Below are 6,004 nucleotides of genomic sequence, written 5' to 3'. Positions count from 1 at the left end.
AGCCCAATGCAGGGGTCCATGACCTGAGTGGAAGGCAGATGCTTAACTGACTGATCCACTCAGGTGCCCTGAATAGCCTTTCTAGATATATATAGATATAACAATATTTTTGAAATTTAGAGATTATTTGTGAAAATGTCAGGTCTTAAGTTATAATGAATTCAAACATTTGTTTATAGTTCAATATCTACAGAGGAAAAATATTAATTAATAATTGAACTAATGAATCTTTCTGTCCCTGATGTTAACATTGTTTATAAATGCGAAACTAAATTTTACTTGCAGGCATATATGATTAAAACACGAGCACCAATTACCAGGAAATGTAACTATCTTTATATAAATACCATTTTTGCTTTTATATAGCTCTCTTTCTTTTAGGCCCTGGAAAACTGAAATGAAGTTGAGAAAATACCCATTTGCTCCACTCCCATCAGAATCTTGGCTCTCTCAAAGCTTCTAACAATAATGATTGCTCAGCCTATTTCAAATGCAGCACAAAGAAGGGCATGAGCTGGAGGGTAGGAGGGTGGGTGGCAGGCTCTCTCAGTCAGGAGCATAACTCAGTCAAGGGAGGTAGTCGAAGATGGGCCAGGAAAAAAATTCTGATTGTGTAAGTATGAATCATCCCATCCTTGAAGGCCTAACTTGGAGAATCTTGGGGGCTCTCTTTCACTTTTTCCTTTGATTGAGTTCTTTCCAAGAGTTTTCCTGGGTTCTGCATTCAAAGAGAGCCCTGGATGTCCAGTCTCACTTCTTCATCTGATTTCTAGGCATTTACAAATCCCAGTAGAAGCTGTAGTTTAGACTCCATCTCCCCATGAGAGCAGGGATTTCATACTTGTTTTGTCCACTGACGTATTCTCACAAAACTCAGAAGACTGGCTGACACAGAGGAGACATTTGATAGGAGTTTGTTAACTAGATCACACATTTTGTTGCTTGTTAGCGTAATTTTGCTCAACACATTCCTGTCAAAGGTATTGTCAGTCTCCCAAGCCCAAAACCTCATTCATGTGCTCTTCTATCCCCACAAATGATCTCACCTCATTTCTTTTCTATCAGGGAAAAACCCAAGGTAATATCAGGCATGAAAACTCTCAGCATTTCATCATAACTTACACCAAAACATCACCTTCAATGATTGCTCTCCCTTGTCTCAGAGTTTGCCTTCTTAACATTAATCTTCTACCTATGTTAATGCAATAGAACTTTCTTGGCTATCTTAGGTTTTGCTCCTGTTTTCCCTCTTTTTTTTTTTTAAGATTTTATTATTTGACAGAGAGAGATCACAAGTAGGCAGAGAGGCAAGCAGAGAGAGAGAGAGAGGAGGAAGCAGGCTCCCCGCTGGAGAGTCCAATGCGGGACTGGATCCCAGGACCCTGAGATCATGACCTGAGCTGAAGGCAGAGGCTTAACCCACTAAGCCACCAGGCATCCCGTTTTCCCCTCTTAATGTTTACTTTGTACCTCCATTCTTCCTTTCACTCTTCTCCATATGTTTATTTTCTCCTAATAAAGAAATCCTTTCAAAAATTGGACATGATGACCACAATACCACTCCTCTTGATTATAGATCTTCCTTCACTCATCCTGCCTTGAAGAATACTTTGTCTTATCTTGTTTGACACCCTGGACCATTCTAAAAATAGGACTAAGCTTGAGCCTCTAGTTGTTTTTGAATTAGCCACTCCCCCCGCCTTTTTTAGGTTGCATTATAAAATCTTTACTTTTCTTTGGTCAATTACTTGACTTTCATCTTTGCCTGACTCTGCATTTAAACTATTAACAAATACTTGAAAGACCTACAAAGAGATTTTATCAACTTCAAAAAGGAATACCACTTTTGTTGAGTTATTGAAATATATAGCTATATAAAAGTTTCTGTAGTCCATACTTAACATGTTGAAGTAAGCAAAATGTATTATTATAGCATTATAATATTACTGGATTATAGATCAGGTGTAAAAAAAATGCTTCTCAAAGATTCTAAAAGTATATATAGAAGACACTTCATGCCTTTAAACAATCAATTTCTTTTTTTAGGTGGATCTTAATTGATATATTTATTTATAATTTATAATTATAATCTATAATATAAATTGACATGTGGCATTATGTTAGTTTTACATATACAAGGTAATGATTTGGTATTTGTATACATTGTGAAATGATCACAATAGGCCTAGTAAGATCCATACCATACATAGTTACAGAAATTATTTTTCTTGTGACAAGATCTTTAAAGATCTACTTTTTTTTTTTTTGAAAGAGAGAGAGAAGAAAGCCTGTGTGAGAGCAGGGGTCGGGGAGGGGTAGTGGGAGAGGGAGAGAAAGAATCTTGAGCAGGCTCTATGGAACCTGAGGTGGGGCTAGATCTCATGGCCCTGAGATCATGACCTGAGCAGAAATCAAGAGTCAAAGCCTTAACTGAGCCACTAAGGCACCCCTCAAAATCTACTTTCTTAGTAACTTAAAAATATGCAGCACAGTATTGTTAACTGTAGTCACTATGCCCGTACATTACATCCCCATGACTTATTTATTTTATAACTGCAAGTTTGTATCTTGACTTCCTTCACCATTCACTCACCCCAACCTTTGGTAAGAACCAATTTGTTCTTACAGAACAAAAAACTTTTTTTTTTTTTTAGATTGCACCATATAAATAAATGAGCTGGTCATTATCTGAGTTACTTTTCTTATGGCCTTAAGGTCCATCCTGTTGTCACAAATGAAAGATTTTATTGACTGAATAATGTTTTCTTGTATTTATATGCCACCTCTTCTTTTATCCATTCATGAGTTGATGGACATTAAGTTTGCTTCCCAATCTTGGCTATTGTAAATAATGCTACAGTAAATAGGGGGTGCACGTCTTTTCACATTAGTGTTTTCATTTTTTTCAGATAAATACTTAGAAGTGGAATTGCTAGACCATACGATAGTTCTATTTTTACTTTTTTGGGGAACCTCCATACTGTTTTCCAAAGTGGCTATGCCAGTTTACATTCCCACCAACAGGACAGAAGGGATCTGTTTTCTTTTTTTAATTTTTATTTATTTGACAGAGATCACAAGTAGGCAGAACAGCAGGCAGAGAGGGGGGCAGGGAAGCAGACTCCCTGCTGAGTAGAGAGCCCAATACGGGGCTATATCCCAGGACCCTGGGATCAAGACCTGAGCCGAAGGCAGAGGCTTAACCCTCTGAGCCACCCAGGTGCATCCTCATGAACACTTATTATTTCTTGTCTTTTGATAATAGCCACATCTTTCATTTCCTGACCTGTTAATTTTAGCCATTCTGACTGGTGTGAAGTGGTATCTCACTGTGGTTTTGATTTGGGTTTCCCTGATGCCGAGTGATGTGGAGCACTTTCTTCATGTGTCTGTTGGCCATTTGGATGTCTTCTTTGGAGAAGTGTCTGCTCATGTCTTCTGCTCATTTCTTGATTGGATAATTTGTTTTTGGGTGTTGAGTTGATAAGTTCTTTATAGATTTTGGATACTAGCCCTTTATCTGATATGTCATTTGTGAATATCTTCTCCCATTCTGTCAGTTGTCTTTTGGTTTTGTTGACTGTTTCCTTTGCTGTGCAAAAGCTTTTGATCTTGATGAAGTCCCAATAGTTCATTTTTGCCTTTGCTTCCCTTGCTTTGGCAATGTTTCTAGAAAGAAGTTGCTGTGGCTGAGGTCAAAGAGGTTGCTTCCTGTGTTCCTCCTCAAGGATTTTAATGGATTCCTGTTCTCATTTTGAGGTCTTTCCTTCATTTTGAGTCTATATTTGTGGTGTGGTATAAGGAAATGGCCCAGTTTCATTCTTCTGCATGTGGCTGTCCAATTTTTCCATCAGCATTTGTTGAAGAAACTGTCTTTTTTCCATTGGACATTCTTTCTGGCTTTGTCAAAGATTAGTTGACCATAGAGTTGAGGGCCCATTTTCTGGGCTCTCTATTCGGTTCTGTTGATCTATGTGTCTGTTTTGTGCCAGTACCATACTATCTGATGATCACAGCTTTGTAATAGAGCTTCAAGTCTGGAATTATGATGCCACCAGCTTTGGTTTTCTTTTTCAGCATTCCTCTGGCTATTGGGGTCTGTTCTGTTCTGTATAAATTTTAGGATTATTTATTCCATTTCTTCAAAAAAAGCTGATGATATTTTGATAGGGATTGTATTAAATGTGTAGATTGCTCTAAGTAGCATAGACATTTTCACAATATTTGTTCATCCAAACCATGAGCATGGAATGTTTTTCCATATCTTTGTGTCTTCTTCAATTTCTTTCATGAGTATTCTATAGTTTTATGAGTACCTATTCTTCACCTCCTGGTTAGGTTTATTTCCTAGGTAATTATAGTTCTGGGTGCAATTATAAATGGGATTGATTCCTTAATTTCTCTTTCTTCTGTTTTGTTGTTGGTGTATAGAAATGCAACTGACTTCTGAGCATTGATTTTATATCCTGATACTTTACTGAATCCTGCATGAGTTCTAGCATTTTGGGGGTGGAATCTTTTGGCTTTTTCACATAGAGTATCATGTCATCTACAAAGGGGGAGAGTTTGACTTCTTTGCTAATTCAGATGTCATTTATTTCTTTTTGTTATCTGATTGCCAAGGCTAGTCCTATGTTGAACCATAGAGGTGAGACTGGACATCCCTAACATGTTCCTGACCTTAGGGGAAAAGCTCTTATTTTTTCCCCTTTGAGAATCATATTCACTGTGGGATTTTCGTATATGGCTTTTATGATATTGAGGTGTATTCCCTCTATCCCTACACTGTGAAGACTTTAAATCAAGAAAGGATGCTGTATTTTGTCATATGCTTTTTCTACATCTATTGAGAGGAACATATGGTTCTTGTCCTTTCTTTTATTAATGTAGCATATCACACTGATTGACTTGCTGTTGTAGAACCACCCCTTATAGCCCAGGAATGATCATGGTGAATAATCCTTTTAATATACTATTGGATCTTATTGACTAGTACCTTGATGACAATTTTTTATTGGCTTTAATTTTCCTTTTTGGTGGGGTCTTTGGATTTGGGATCAAGATTATGTTGGCCTCACAGAAAGAGTTTGGAAGTTTTCTTCAGTTTGGATTTTCTGAAACAGCGTCAGAAGAATAGGTATTAATTCTTCTTGAAATGTGTGTTCTGTGCTTTAGTGTGAATTCTCTGAATATACCTGTAAGGTCCATCTGGTCCAGTGCATTACTCAAAGCCCTTGTTTCCTTGCTGATTCTCTGCTTAGATAATGTGTACATTATTTTGGGTGGGGGTGTTAATGTCCCTACTATTATTGTTTTATTATCGATATGTTTCTTTAATTTTGTTATTAATTGGCTTATATAATTGGCTGCTCCCATGTTGGGGCATAAATATTTATAACTATTAGATCTTTTTATTGGATAGACCCTTTGATTATAATATAGTGTCCTTCCTCATCTCTTATTACAGTCTTTGGTTTTAAATCTAATTTGTCTGATATAAGGGTTGCCACCCCAGCTTTTTTTTTTTTTTTTTAATCCGTTAGCATGATAAATGGTTTTCCACCCCCTTACTTTCAATCTGGAGTTGTCTTTGGGTTTAAATGAGTCTCTTGCACATAGCATATGAATGGCTCTTACTTTTTTATCTACTCTGATACCCTGTGTCTTTTGATTGGGGCATTTAATCCATTTACATTCAGAGTAACTATTGGAAGAAATGAATTTAACAGACCTATACCCCTGAAGCAGATAATACATTATATGTTTAATTAAATAAAAAAGCAAAAAAAAAAAAAAAGAAAAGAAAAGAAAAAAAAGAAAACCAAACGTTTTCTGTGTATTATGATGGTTTGAAATCTTACAAAACCTTCTCTACTAAATCTTAGAGATAGCAAGGAGCCCAGCCAGAAGCCTGTCTTTGATCTGCAAACTAACCAACCAGAGCCCCTAAACCTTCCCTTCCAAACTCATTCTCTTCTACACTAGGTACTACTTGAATTTTTCA

The sequence above is a fragment of the Lutra lutra genome, chromosome 15 (genome assembly GCF_902655055.1).
Source record: "Lutra lutra chromosome 15, mLutLut1.2, whole genome shotgun sequence".
Classification (NCBI taxonomy): Eukaryota; Metazoa; Chordata; class Mammalia; order Carnivora; family Mustelidae; genus Lutra; species Lutra lutra.
This window is presented reverse-complemented; position numbering follows the sequence as displayed.